Source organism: Miniopterus natalensis, chromosome 2 (assembly GCF_054644295.1).
Source record: "Miniopterus natalensis isolate mMinNat1 chromosome 2, mMinNat1.hap1, whole genome shotgun sequence".
In the NCBI taxonomy this organism is placed as follows: domain Eukaryota; kingdom Metazoa; phylum Chordata; class Mammalia; order Chiroptera; family Miniopteridae; genus Miniopterus; species Miniopterus natalensis.
The window spans coordinates 163793050-163806908 of NC_142082.1; positions in this window are offsets into that span (position 1 = coordinate 163793050).

The window sequence follows — 13859 nt, forward strand, 5'->3', positions numbered from 1 at the left end:
ATAAGAGATAAACAAATGGCTTTTGGGCTTTATAATCTGGGCTATGAGAAGCCAGTGATGTGTTAAAAGGAGTGTCATTCCCCCACTCCTTTAAAACCCCAGCATCATCTCTGATAGATCATACTCACAGAACTTCAGACCTTTCACCTGATGGCACCATCTTTCCTCTCTCGGTACTTCTCACCTAGACAATTCTGATTGTCTTCCAGTGACAGTCCCTGCCCTTATTATTTCCATGATCCAGTCCATTCTACACACCACCATTCATCCTCTTAAATTTCTGTTGTTACCATATTGCTTTCCTACCCCAAATCTCCATCGCTTTACCAAAGTTTATAGAACAATGTTAAAATCCTTAGCCTGAGCCAAAGAAACCTTTATAGTGACTGTGAAAGCTGCCACTTCATATAGAAAGAAATACTGTGTCTCTTATCCAGAAGCTGGAATGCTCTGACATGAATTATTTTCCCTTCCTTTGTAGCTCAGTTGTAGGGGCGCGTAGGACAGGCAACTGATCTACGTTTCTCTCTCACATCGATGTTTCTCTCTTTCTCTCTTTTTTCTCTCTCTCCCTCCCTTCCTTCCTCTTGCTCTAAAATCAATGAACATATCTTCGGGTGAGGATTTTAAAAAAGTATAAATTCAATGACAATGTCCGTAGAGTAGTGTCTGCTGCCCACCATGCCAGAGCCCCTGAGCAAGGCTACACAGTAAGTATCTCCACAGGCCATGAGCTGAAGCCTAGAGTACTTTGAGATGATTTATGAGCTCCACCAAGTTCTTCCAAAATCAGTCTGGAGTACTTTTCAAGCTTCCGTTATCACTTCCTTTGGAAAGGCTTTGGTGGGTTTGATGAGTGATCTAGTATGTCACGTCTCCTTCTATTCTTTTGATTTAAATCAGTCTGGAATAGTGGGTTTCAATCCTAACTGCACATTAAAATAAGATACAGAACTTAAAACACACACACACACACACACAAACAAACATCAGTGCCCAAGCCCTACTGCATTTGAGTTGAATAAGTCTCTGGGGTGGGATCCAAGCACCAGGGTTGTATAACTTCCTAAATCTATCACCCACTGATCAAGAAATGAACCAGAATGGGTTTGATGGAGGGAAGACTTCAGGGAGACCTGACCCTTACTAAACATCCAATACCAAAGGTTAAAAAACGACCTGAGTGTGGGGTGGAGGTGGCAGAGAGAGGTAGTGGAGCTAGAAGGAGACTAAGATAATTAGAATAATAGCGAATATTTGAGAGTTAATATAGGCAAGGCAGCTCTGCTCTAAGTGCCCTAACTTAGTTAACTTCGCTGCAATCCTATGAGAAAAATATTGTTATTCCTATTTTACAAATGAAGAATCAGTGACATGGAAAAAAGTTTAAGTAATTGCCCAAGGTCAGCAAGGGGAATCTGGAATCTGAACCCAGAACACCAGACTCCAGAACCCAGTCTTATCTACCAATGCTAGCAGCAACCACCGCAGGCAAGCACTTACATAGGCCATACTGAGTACCAGTCAAATCCTGTTCTCAGCATTTAGCACATGTTATCTCATTTAACCTTCACAACAGGCATGCGCAGTGAGCACTATTATTATGCCATCTCCCATTTACAGATGAGGAAACTAAAGCACAAGCTGGTTAAGTGACCCACCAAGATCACTGAGCACTCTACCAGGAACAGCAAGTTGGAATATCTTGTGCTGCCTTCTCAGAGTACCATGCTTCTGCTGTTCTCCTCCTGGAGCCAAGACGTGTGCACTCATTGTTCACCTGTTAGCAAGGAAATGCATGACAACTTCGTGATACTACCATGTTTGTTATTCAAAAATAAGCCCGGAAGCCCATTTATGAAAGGCAATGCAGAACCCACTGCAAACAGCTGACTAATTGTACAGTAGTCCCCCCCCTTATCCACAGGCCCCCATGTTCCAAGGCCCCCAGTGGATGCCTGAAACTGTGGATAGTATGGGACCCTATATATACTATTTTTTTTCCCATAAATAGATACCTGTGATAAATTTTAATTTATAAATTAGGCACAGTAAGGGATTAACAACAACTAATAATAAAATAGAACAATTAAAATAATATACAGGAATAGAAGTTATGTGAGTGTGATCTTTCTCTCAAAATATCTTTTGAATTGTTTATTTCTGGAATTTCCATTTAATATTTTTGGACTGCAGTTGACCACAAGTAACTGAAATAGTGGAAAGCAAAGCAGTGGATAAGAGGGGACAACTGTATGTGTGGAGCTGAGAGAAGCAGAGTCGCCTCATCCCCTCACGAGGCGTTTCTGCAGTGGTAGATTCCGAACTTGATCTCTTTACAAGGAGCTAGGCTGCACACGCTTTACTGAAAAGGATTCAGAGCCTTGTGAGGCCCCTCCTATTGTGTCTTGGTCCATCCCCATCATGGGTGGAGAGGCCACATCTGCCCTTAGAGTAGGCTGTTCACGATGCTCATCAAATCTCCTCAGCCCTAAGCAGCACACCATGCTCTAGTCCAGAGCTCCTTTCTTCCTCCCCCTCTATGAATATGTACCATCTGAAACATCTATCATGAAAATTGCCTACATGTATGAAGAAAGCTTAATTTGAAAATGCCCATCCTTTGTCCACCAGGAGCCTGCTTTCTGTCCATCTGTTAAATGTACCAGCTGTTGAATTTTTAGTTGGTGCTAATGAGTGACCCTGCTATCCTTCCCTGGTGTCATAACAGTTCCATTTTGACTGTGGCTTTTGGAGGAAAGACAGACATGAATGATGGGAATTTCAGATACTTGGGCCTAGTAGAAAAGTTTGTATTTGCTTGTATGGTAAGAGGGAGACTTTGCAGGTTTTGGAGCAGAAGGGTGACATGGGACCTACTTTCGAAAATCAATCTGGCAGTGATATGTAGAATAAATTGGAGCAGGGAAAGGAACAGTTGGTTGGAACATGGTGTTGTGAAGCCAAGGGCTTGGAATGTTGGCACGAAACATGTGGATTCATCGACACAAACCATTCTTGCTGCTAAAAAAGCCGGTCAAAGAGCACAGCTAACTGATGATAGATTTGTATCAGGACAGCGCTTAAAATATGTGCCTACCCTGAGCTGCTTTTACCTTCAGATGCTATATTAAGGAAAAGCTTCCATACATCTGTCATTACTGAGTTAGTGGCCTCCTTGGTGCATTTAAGCTTCTATTTTAAGACTTGAATGTCCTGGGCAAGTAACTCTATTCCAAAGGCATGAAGATGCTATTTCATTGTTCTTTGTGTTAGGTAGGGTTGAATCCAGGCAGACCTTTCTTCTTTTACCACCTCCCCCATGCGTTGGCTCTTCCCTCTCTGACCCCAGTCCAGGGCACTCCACAAGGCAGGACAACCACCCTTTCTCTCTCTGCCCACCGTCCTCCATCGTGCCTGCCATCTTCGCAGGTCAACTTAAGCCATTGGTCACATCGGGCTGTACTTTGATCTCTAACCCAGCACAGTGACAGACAACTTTAGAGGCAAATAGCTAGGGCTCTTGTCCCTGTGAGAGGGGCTTTTCTGACCCCTTGGCCAAGTCTTTCCATGATCTACAACCACCATCTCTGTTGCCTGAACATAGTGTTACTCACACTCAGGGCACAAGGGAGCCCCAGACCCAGGTCCTTGTGAATCTGGGCCCTGCGTTTCTACATATTCTCTCCATCTCCTTAGTCAAACTAGTAGGAAGACCTCAATCCAGTCCTGCTGAATTGTGCCTATAGAAAGCATTGTATAGAAAGCAGGGTACTTTACAATGAATAGTTTGGGAAACCCACATTTTAAAGATTGTAATGATTCAGGGGAAAAATTGCTAACTCACCATTCAGGCTGCATTCACCCTTTAACTACTTACCTCTTGAGCAGCAAGCCAGCTTTCAAAGTCTTCCCCCTGCCAACTGCTTACGTCAAGCAGGGTCTGAAAATCACCCCCTCCTTCCTTCCCTTGCTTCCTGTCTTTGTCTCTAATTCTTTTTATGTTTTTTCTTGTTGAGTATCACCCTACTTCTGGTTCTTTCTTTAATTTCCTGTCTTCTTCTCATCCCCAAACAAAACAAAACAAAACACTGCTCCCTTTAGAGTATTTCCTAACTCCGCATATGGCAACTTCATTTACCCAGAAATCCAAGGCAGAACGCTGGAGGTTATTCTGAACGGATGGTTCTCAGACTTGAGTGGGCAGTTCTCAGGCTCTAGCTTCAGATCCTGATGGAGTAACTGACTCAGAAGGTCTGGGACAGGGCCCCAAATTTGCATTTCTAACAAGTTCCTGGGTGACACTGATGCTGCTGGTCCAGCTATCACACTTTGAAAACCACTGTCCCAGAAACTTCTTTCTCATTTTCCTCTGTCGTCCTACCCAAAAATAACTGATGAGATTCCATTGATTTTGTCTTCAAGTTAGTCTGTCTCCTCCCTATCACTGCTGCCCTGGTTCGGGCTTTTGCCCTTCTTTCTTGAACTGTTACAATCACCTGCAAGCTGGCCTTCAGTATCTACTGGTTGTGAAATGATTTACCTAAAACACAGATCAGGCATCATGTGTCCCTGGTGAATGCCTTCAGTGGCTCCCACACTACCAACAGAACAGCATTCAGCTGTTTTAGGATGACGTGCAGTGCCCCATGAGACCTGGACCTGTTTACCTCTCCATTCTCATTTCCCAGCACTCCCTGTAGGAATGAAGTGCTAGAAATGTCCAGTGCATACTCTGCAGGCTCCTGTTCCCTTGGATGCTTTCACTTTTTCTAGACCACTCTTCCTATCAGTACATCTTGGATCTCGGCTTGGGCTTCAGTTGTTCAGGAAGCCTTCTTTAACCCCCTCCCCTGGTAACCTCAGTGACCCCATGCTCTTCTCCCAGGGTTCCCCTGCACACCTACCTCTATACTACTTAGTGCATTATATTAAAATGTTCTGTTTGCATGTCCTCTTGAGGCAGAAAACTTAGGGAGTATTCTCTCCAGCACCAACTCAGTAACTGCTTGCTGAACTGTCTCCTCTTCTAAATTTCTTCTCTCTTCTTCTTCTAATGGGTCTCATCCTGCTCTTCCCCAACACCCACTTCCCCTGGATCTTCACAGAAGGATCAAAGATCTTGGAAGGGCCATAAGAGCTGAGCTGCAACCCATCAGTGGCCTCTCTTGGTCACTCTGTGCAGCCTGGTTAGATTTTCTCAGGCATCCTTAATAAAACAACAGCTCTGCTTTGCACAAAAATCAGCCTTTCTCTTCAAAGAGCTTGCAGAGCTTTACAGCTCCTACAGTGCTATCCTAAGTGGAGCCCTGTGAGGTGAAGAGAGGCCAAAAAGAGATTAATGTAGCACATTTAAAGGCCAAAACCCAAATCAAATACATTTCTTTTGCTGTGTTCATGAGTCAGTGTGGCTGCAGGAATCTTCAGCTCTGCAGAATTTGATGTTTCTAGTGTTTCATTTCTAAACTTGGATCAAGCCAGGTTAGTGTGTGCTGATTCATGAGCCAATGACCCCAGAGAAACTGGGTAGAGATAACAAAAGTCAGGTAAAATCAGTCCTTCATGACAAAATGTTTTGTTTGCTCCCACCCCCAGATTCTTTTTGTTTTAGCTTTCTGGGTAGGAAATTACATGCTCAAAGAAATGTGCCCATAACTTCCTACTCATCTATATGGTATTAATAGATAATAATTTTGATGCTAAAAATGTAAGTGGGCAAAATTGATGAGATTGGATGGAGGCTAATGTGATATCTGGGATTAAAATTTTTAAATAGGCAAGATGAATAAATTTTCGAAATTAATCAAGCAACTGACAGTGTTTCGTAGAATCATTTTAGGTACTCCATAGACACTGTGCACATTCTCCAATAGGCATATGCAAATATATGAACTTTGCATATTAAATAGCAGACTAGGGGATGAGAAGTGCTTTAGGTATATAATATATTATTATTTTCATTATTATTTTTATTGCACACTTGAACACTCTTTATTGGAATCGTTATTTGCTTAGAGAAATTTGCTGAGTTTGGCAATTTTCCACTCCCATTATGAATTTCTCTACATCAGGCCACAGGGCCTCTGAGAAGAAAAGGGTACATAATGCAGATAACTGGTTGGCAAAGAATCCTGTTTTTATTTTATTTTATTTTTAAATATATCTTTATTGATTTCAGAGAGAGGAAAGGAGAGAGAGACAGACAGACAGAAACATCAATGATGAGAGAGTCATTGATCAAGCCCGCAACCGGGCATGTGCCCTGACCAGGAATCGAACCCCAGTCGCCTGGATCCTAGGCGGACGCTCAACTGCTGAGCCACGCCTGGCCGGGCAAGAATCCTGTTTATTATCAGAGCTTCTCTTGCCTGACTGCTGAATCTTTTGGTCATGAATTGTCTGAGCCACCTGTCCCACACCTTCTGTTTCTGAGAAATAGTCACTGCTTTCTTCACTAGGAGGTCAGCTGTTGAGAGACTAACAAGATACTCAAGGATTCCTGCCCCAGGCACTGCCTTAATCTATAAGCACCAGACGCAAGGGAAGTTCTGGATTCTTTGTTCTAATGACTTACTGAGGAACGGCTATGGTTGCTGGCCTTGAAAATGTCCGTGGAAACTCAACTCAAGATGTGACGTGATGGTCTGCATTAGCAGTCAAGCAAAGCCTTTCTCAGGCATTCTCAAGAGAACCATTCACTGGATCCTGGAGAACATACTCAAGCAACAGGAGGAAGAATAGATGACTGATCCTTGACCATTGTTCTTTCGGCCCCTGTAGAATTGACCTTGGTTTTTTTCCTAATGCCAAGCCTGGAGTTCCTGTTACTCTTGTTTCTGATAGTCTCACTTTCAAATTCTAGATTTGCAAATATGAATGAGGAAATGTCCAACCAAGTATTCAGAGCTGACTAGTTTATAAGCCATTGATCCAATAACTAGGGTCTCCATAGACGTGAATGACAAGGAGCTTAAATCTGTAGCACACAACACACTTTGGCAAGGGCTTTTAAACAGCAGGGTATGGGTATTTTTACTAATGAATAAGCTATAGATAAAAACATTTGGGCTGATCTACTTGAAATTTGGCAGATATGACTCTCCCAAACTCAGCAAAGGACTATTTAAAAATAATGAATTTAATAAATGAGTTTTCATTTAATTAAACAAAATTTTATTAACTTCATTGGTTTCTAATTTGTTTCCTTTAAAAAATAATTCCATTGAGTTGAAAGCCTTACTTAAGGTGTTCGTGTATCGGGGCAGATAACCCTCACCAAGTCAGATGCACAAGTCGGGCTGCAATTGGACAAGACTTCTTGCTCAGCCTGCAAAACACACATGAATCAATGTCCTTATGTTCATGAGAGGAAGGAGCAGAATAGGATAAGAACACTTGCTTGGAGTAACAGTGGCCTTAAAATGTCCGAGGCTACAGAGAGCACAGTAGAACATTCAGGGAAGAATCCTTGACGATTTACAGTTTTAACACTCCCCGTAATCCAGTCTTCCTTTCTGATTCCTCAAACAGGATATATCTCAACAATGATCATAATAACTACAATTTAAGAAGCACTTAGGGTTGTGCTATTCATTTTATATGTATTATGTCATTAAAACCATATAATTTATGGTGTATGTACTAATTTAGCCCCAATTTACATGTAATAAAAGTGAGGCACAGAGAAGTTGAGTAACTTGCCCAAACCACACAGCTAGTAAGAGAAGGAGGCAGGACTTGAATCAAGGCCATCTGACCAAGGAGAAATAAAAAAATGCCATTGTTTTTCCAGCCCTATTGCAGTTATTTCCTTTAGCTAATGGGAAAATGGAAAACTTGAATCCTCCAGGTGGAACTAAATGGTGGAGTTGGTCATGCTCCCAGACTCATAAGTAATCTGTCTGCCACCTCGTACTCAAGAAACAAAGGAAATATTTGTATGTGGGTGTGGTGGCCAGCCTTCAAGAAGGCCCCTAAAGATCCCCACCTCCTGATACTCACATTCTTGTGTAGTCTCTCCCTCTGTACACAGTTGGTCTGTGTAGCCATTAGCAAATGGCAGGAGTTATGGAATGTCACTTCCAAGGCAGGTTGTAAGGGAGTGTGGCTTCTGTCTTGGTGCCTGTGTCTCTGTGTCCAAATGTTCCTGTTCTTATAAGGACACCACTCATACAGAATTTAGGACCCACCCTATCTTAATTTAATTAAATCTGAAAAGATCCTATTGCCAAATAAGGTCACATTCACAGGTTTTATGTGAACATGAATTTGGGGGACATTATTCAACCTAGTCCACCAGGTGTGACCTAGATCTCAAATACATCCCCTCCTTGTCATCTATTTAGGGCAACTCTGGTCCTTGGGCTTGGCAGTCCTGCCTGACCCCCTTCCATGGACTCACCTTCCAGTTTTTCTACCTCTGCTTACCTGCTCTCCCAAACTCCCTCTGCCCATCTCTTCTACCCAGCCAGAAGTGCAGAGTGGACAGCTGACACAGCTCTGGTCTCAAATGGAGGAGATTAAGGATCTTACTAAGGGCTATACTGCTATGGTGTGGTTTTAACTTCCTGGTTATCTTTTTATCCATCTATAAGGTGGCCAGGTATCAGGCATCTGTGTCTGTTATTTGTAAGTGGTGTATCGGGTGCACAGAGTCCCTTGAGCTCTAATGCCACAGGTAATCTTGAAGAAGCTGGCAGTGTAATCCTTCAATATTTGCCTCCTCTTTCCCTTCAACAGATTAGCCTGATTAGCATTGATATCTTAACCTTTCAGATGCCGCTATTTTAGACCTTCCAGGGTCTCCTCCTGTTTGGCCAGATTCTGCTAAGAACACACAAGGCTCCTATCAGAGTCTGGTCAATACCACAACTTCCCTTGCAGAGACACGAAGTGTCGGGCACCAGCGTGCTTCACCCTGCACCGAAAGGCTATGCCCTCCATGTGCAGGAAGCATGCAGCCAGGCTGTCTCTCCACGCAGCTAAATCTTGCCTTGCTAGCCTCTCCTTTCCTTTCTGAAGGCACTGAGCTTCCTCTGCCCCTTTTAGCGTCCCCTGTCCCGTTCAGCAACCCACTGCCACCCTCCCCACAAGGCCTCCTGCATCTAAGCAGAGCACTGCTGAAGCTGCGTGGGCTTAAAGGGAGCTGATTGCAGCCCTGCCCCTGAATGGGAGCGGGTGCGGGGTGCTGACCCAGCCCAGCTTATGCAGGCTGCCCCTGGCTGCACTGCTGAGAATGCCCCCGCCTGCAGCCTCCTCTCAGCGTGCTTCCCTGCAGCACGCACAGTGACAGCGGGCTGTCAGAGCAGCCTGAACTGAGCGCTGCACCGCAGCCAGGGAGCCCGGGGGAAGCGGGGAGAGCTGCCTGCTCCCCTGGGAAGCCGCGCACCCCCGGTTTCCAGTTCTGTTCCGGCCTCTGCTCATTCCAGGGCAGGCCGGCAGCATGCACGCTCAGGTTCGATTTCTCCCACCTCCTCCTCCTCATGCCTCTGAAACCCCGGGACCATCATCTAGAGAAACCCATCCTTCCTTCTGTGCAACAGGGTTCCAGGCAGGGAGAGATGAAACTCGGAGCTCCTTCTGTTCATTTGAAAAATGCTTTCGACTCAGTTTCACAGCGGGCTCGTCATTTCGCCTGAAGGACTTGGAGCTTCTCAGAGGATGAGGGGTCAGCTCCTCTTCTGGGCCCAGCAGAGGCCCTGGGAGGCCAGCACGCTGTCCACGTGCAGGCAGCTTCTCTCAGCGCAGCCCGAAGGCTGAGCCGGGTGGCGGGAGGCCCCGCAGTGCTCAGCCGGTGGCCCTCAGGGCCGAGCACGCTGGGGACGCCGGGCTTTGCTGCAGCAGCTCAAGGAGGCGGTTTATTCGCCTTTTGTGAAACACGAGAAAACACCTGAGAGGAAAAAGAATACTGATTGTGTGAAAACAGGGCTGCCTGACTGAGGAGGAAGTGGAACTCAGCAGGAGATAACCAAGGTGCGGAAGCTGGTCCTCGGTGCTGTGCCTGACTTGCGGGGACTGTGCCACGACTGTGAGCTGCAGGGCTCGGCTCTGGAGCCTGGAGGTGCTCGGAAGCCATGGGGAGGCAGCCGGGAGGTCAGGTGCGGCTCCCCGTGGCTCCGGGGGCCAGGGCAGGGGCAGGCAGGTTAAGAAGGGGAGACAGACAGAGACGAAACCAGTTCCCATGCCTGAGGAGAGACTCAAAACCGTCACAAAGGTACAAGAACAGGAAGTGGGGGCGGCGTCCGGGCCTATGGAGAAGACGCAGGGTGACCACCTGTCTGGATTTGGAGCCCACTCAGCAGCAGCCAGGGGATCAGCCTACTGCTGGGGTCAAACCAGGCTGCTCACCTTCCGGTGTGACGGGCTGAAAGGACCTTAGACTCAGTCCTCTCAGCTTTCCCTCCCTCTGTAGTCCTTCCCATGGACTCTGCATATATACGGCATAGCGTATGTTTTACTTGTTTGCCATCTGCCTCCCCCTTTCACCCCACCTCCACTGTAGTGGAAACTCCATGAGGCAGGCTTTTGAGTTTATTTTGCATTAAAGCCTGACACACAGTGGATACTCAAGAAACATATTTGGAATGTATGACTAAATGCATGAATATAAGAAGCCTATAATTGTATAACACTAGAAGTCATCTTTTAGAGCAACACCTAATATTACATACCCTTTTATTGCTTTACAAATTCGCTAGTATCCAGTGACAAGGGTGAGAGCTGTTTAAAAACAGAAAAGAAGCCAGAAATGTAGAATGTAGTACCACTTCTCAGTGCTCAAAGTAAGTGACTAAATTCAACTTCTACCATGAAACTTGAGGAGTCATTTAGCTTCACAGAGCATTGCTTTCAGGAACACGAGGCTTTTGGCATCACTGTCTCTGCTTCCAAGGACTCATAGCTGGGGAGTTTTCTATGTTAAACAAGATGGTAACTTGATCCGTAGTGTCACTGGAATCCAAAGATGCATAGCTGTTGGTTTTTTAATTTTTTTTTTTCATATTTTATGACATCTGAAACCAGGCATCTGATAACATGGTATCTTACAAACCCAGGGGGGTAGGGGCTGGAGCGAGCAGTACCTATGACATCATTTTGATTCTCTGTGGATGTGTAAAATTTCTCTTGGCTATTTTATACCATTACTGCTTCAATTGGTTATTTGTTACTCATTGTGCACTGAGAGGACCACAGTGATTTGGCTTTGAAACAAAAAGTTATTGTGTATACACAGGAAGGAACAAAAACAGAACAGTGAGACATGAATCTGGTAATATTGAAACAAATGTTTGATAAAAGAAAAATGACCACAATTCTTTATTTTCTTGCAAAGCAACACCGGACACTTTCTAAGACATAGGAAAGAAGATGCCTAATAGTAGATTAAGATTTGTCATGTCAGTTCATTGACATGAGCACGAAAATCAACACACATCAAGCGGGAAAGCACCATTTTCAAAATTTGCAGAAGGGTTACAGCAGCTAAGAATAAAATCCCAGAAGAAATCTCTTAAGAAATTCTGCATCTCAATGATCCTGATGGCCCAGAAGCTGACACTGTGTGGAAAAAATACAGATGTTGATAACTCAAAGTTGAAAACAATATTAAAAAGTAAAATTCTCAATGTGTAGCAGTTTTAGGATTTCCTTAAGCAGATTATTTGGCTTATGTTTTCTTTTTGATGTATAAGTGTGCATCATTAATATAAAAAATTCTAATTATATTTAAATAAGCTAAAGGAGCTCTTTTAAAACATATTAAATAAAAATTTAATGTGATAATGCATTATGTCATAATTTAATCATTTTTTCTGGAACATAAAATCATGGCATGCCTTAAAATTTATGATATGCTAGAAGATTTGATATAATATTTTGTACTCTTGTCCTATTTTGTCTGTTGTGAAATTGGTTTATATGTGGAGTTTGTGATGAAATCCTAGGAGTTTAACTCTCAAGTGAATGAAACAATATTGTAATGGCAAAAAAAGAAAGAAAAGAAAAAACCCTAGCTATGAGAGAGTGTTACCACACATTTCCGACATCAGAGGCATGGCCTCCAGTATAAATGTCTGCAACATGTAAATACAAAATTCTTAGCTACTTAGCAGAACCTTCCAAATTTCTTTCTCAGAAAACCAGCATTTTATTACTGCAAGGCAAGCTTGTTGTCTGCTGGGGTAATTCCATATGAAAACCAGCATTTCGTTACTGGAAGGCAAGCTTGTTGTCAGCTGACGTGATTTCATATGATTCCTCACTGTGTACTTTATCTGGCACATACCGGCACTTAATAAATATTTTTGAATAAATAAATAGAAGTACAGGGGATCAAACATCAATCCTCAGTTTTTAGAGAGAGAGTGTGGGGTAGTGAAAAGAGCATGGATTTTGGAAGATGACAGATTTCCCTCCTGGACACCTGTTAATAGTAATAGAGCACATTCACTGGATTGTTGGGGGTGTTAATCCCTGTAGGGCACTTAGCATGAAGGAAGGATGTATAGAATGTGCTAACATATAATTATCCTTATTGTTATAATAGAATGTCACAAGTACTCTTCTAGAAATACAACCCAGGCAAAATGGACTTTCTTTAATATAGCCCGTCCCTCTGAAACCAAGAATCACCAAGTCTTTCTTCAAAGACTTTTTTGGTTCTTTAAATATGTTTCTCTTTTATTGCCTTTGGGTTTCCTCTAGTTTTTAATCTTATTTGCAAGGTAGACACATCTACCCTACTCTGGGCCAATCATCTAATCAGGCCGTCCTGGGAATCAGGTTCTCTCTAATGCCTCCCCCAGAGATAGAATTGCAGGCTTACTAGGAAAATGCATGTCCAAGCTACAGGTGACATTTCTAGTCATGTACTGAGCTATGATCATTTGGTATTTAAAATTGAACTCCATGATCACCCCCTGAAGATTAATATTTAATTCATGAATCATTTATTGAGCAACTACACAACTTGATATTATAGGGAATTGGGGGAAAAAAGTAACAATACCTGTGAATGTCCCAATGTAGCTTACAGTCTAGTAGGAGATGTGAGACATACACAAAAAGCTGCATTATGCAATAGATTATTTATAAATAATCTATTTTTGAGATACAATTTGCTAAGGGATCTTAGAAGAGAGGCATTATTTATCCACTTCTGGGAGTCAGGAAAGTCCTACCATTTCAACCTGTGCTTAAAGGATGGTAGGATTTCAACATGATGTGATTAAGGCAAAGGCACCCCAGACAAAGGTAACATCCCAAGTCAAGACATAAGCATTGGAGGTAGCAGTGAGTCTTCCCCCTGGGCTGGAACATGGGGATGGTGAGAGTGTTGGAAAAGGGGGTTAAGGACAGAGTTTATGATTTCTTGAAAGCCAGAAATTTGGATTTCATATTTGCAGGTAAATGGTGAGCTGCTGGTGGCTTCTGATTAGGGAATAATCTGGCCTGTGATTTAAGAAGATTGTACTGGCAAGGGTGTGGGTACAAAGATAATTTGAGGAGGAAGGGACTGAATGTATTAGTTGGGTTAAGCTGACTAACAAAACAACAAAACAAAACTCTAATCCCAGTGGCATAAGCAGATAGTGTTTCTTTCTCACCCCTGTCCATGTCTACATCACATTGGCAGGGCCTCGGCTCCACCACCGCATCAGGACCCCATGGGCACAGACTCCACAACCTAGGATGACATAACTAACACTCCGTCACAGGAAAGAGAGGGAGCAGCAGACACTGTGCCCCTCTGTTCCTATCTCTGCTCAGAGTTCATTGGCCGGGGAAAGCTATGTGTCCACACCTTACTACAAGGAGGCATCGAGCACAAGGGGGCATGACACTGGTGCACAGTAGCAACG